The sequence below is a fragment of the Propithecus coquereli genome, unplaced genomic scaffold, assembly GCF_000956105.1.
Source record: "Propithecus coquereli isolate 6110/MARCELLA unplaced genomic scaffold, Pcoq_1.0 Scaffold11, whole genome shotgun sequence".
NCBI lineage: Eukaryota > Metazoa > Chordata > Mammalia > Primates > Indriidae > Propithecus > Propithecus coquereli.
This window is the reverse complement of record NW_012134969.1, coordinates 8,152,118-8,154,013: the sequence shown is the minus strand read 5'-3', so window position 1 is coordinate 8,154,013 and position 1,896 is coordinate 8,152,118. Positions and strand designations below refer to the sequence as shown.

The window sequence follows — 1,896 nt, the reverse complement described above, 5'->3', positions numbered from 1 at the left end:
TTTTTTTTTGTGGTTGTTGTATTAATTTCCCAGGGCTGACGTGACATATTACCCCTGGCTTAAATAACAGAAATTTATTCTTTCATAGTTCAGGAGGCCAGAAGTCTGAAATCAAGCTATCAGCAGGATTGGTTCCTTCTGGTGGCTCTGAGGGAGAAATCGTCCCTTGCTTCTCTCCTGGCTTCTGGTGGGTACCCACAATCCTTGGCACTCCTTGGCTCATGGCAGCAAAACTCCAACCTCTGCCTTTGTCTTCACATGGCCTTCTTATAAGGACACCAGTCATTGGATGTAGGGCCCACCCTAATCCAGTATGACCTTTTATTAACCCTTACATCTGCAAAGACCCTATTTCCAAATAAGGTCACATTCTGAGGTTCTGTATGGACATGGATTTTTGAGGGGCACCGTTCAACGCAGTACAGTTGCATTAAGACTTTCCCAGTGAAATACCTTTGATCTTTCTTTCCATCAATATAAGTACTTAAAAGTAAGAACCAAAGGATACAAAGACTCTATAACACAGATATTGTGCTGCCACAAACCCTGACTCCTGGGGGATGGAAGTAGAAATTGCTTCGTGAAGACTGGAGCTGAAGGGCTAAGTATGACGGTTATCACAATGCCTAGTAAACATCCCCTTCCCTTTGTATGCTGTTCTCAAATACCTTCCTGTTTTCCATGTAAATAAAAGATGAAAAGTTATTAAGTTATTTGCATGATTATTAGCTAAGGAATCATGAGCACAGTATTTCACTAACTTCTTACTATCTTAGCATGATGTATGAGGGTCCTTATGATCTGGCCCCATACCACTTGTCCAGCTCACTTCCCATGCTTCTCCATAGTCCACTATGGTCCAGTGTTTATTTTCTAAAATCCTCTGAATTCACCAGTTCTCATCTATCTCCAGATATCATATGCAATTCCCCCAAACTTGACCCTTTGATCATTGTCTTTTCATTTTATAAGTCTTGGCTTAGCCATCACCTCTTCCAATGAACTCTTCCCGAATCCATCAGATTGGGTGATATACTTCTTCTGTACTTCTCTGCTTTCCCCATCATAGCACCTATCACACAGTGTAATAAATGTCTGCCTCCTAAAATTATGAGGTTCTGGAGGCCAGGGATTCAGTTTATATTTCTATACAACTAATGCCTTGCATAGTGTTTGTATATGATACAGAATGATAAACACAATTGAATGAAAGGAATGGTGACCCCAGTTAATTTAAAATCATTTGCGCTGAGAAATTAATGAGATTGAATAGGAAAACAAAAGAAATGCCTTTTCAATGCAGTGTTCATCTCTGACTACTTATCTCTGTAAAGAAAATGTTAGTACCATTTGCTGTATCTTTCAATTCAAAATCATGCTATTGTCTTGCCTCAGGCAGTTTCTAGGATCATTTTGTCTTCCCTTATCACTTCGGTATTGGCAGCCTAGTCTGGTTCCAGGCTTTCACCATGGATGATATATTCCTGCTGATTGTGAGGTTTAATACGGCTAGTAGACAGCAGTGAGGAAGCTAATTAAGAAGGTGCATAGATTCTAGAGTTGAAATTTGCTTCATCTATATATGATTTTAGAGAACAAATCTGTTCAGATAGCCTCAGTTTGGTCTGATCCTCTATACCCCTACCAGCATCAAATCTATCATGTATTTTTTAGGATGTGTGGAAGTTTTTACATGTATTTCATTGCTTCGTTTATTAACACATTATTAGGCAATGAGCTGCTTAAACTAGAGCCCTGCTATTAGCTTACAAGATTAGATTAGCATTAATAATTGCAAGTGTTAACTGTGATGACCACCACAGCAATATAAATATTATTTATTAATAGCCTGCTATATGTCCATGACAATTTAGAATGATCTTTTACCATACCACT

General features: G+C 38.7%; 1 protein-coding gene across 1 annotated transcript in view; it reads right to left on the bottom strand.

Annotated features, from left to right (window-relative positions):
• The window catches only part of LRRC63 (leucine rich repeat containing 63), an 82,879-nt gene that overhangs the window by 12,755 nt on the left and 68,228 nt on the right, over window positions 1-1,896 (bottom strand). The gene's annotated exons all lie outside the window — the stretch shown is intronic.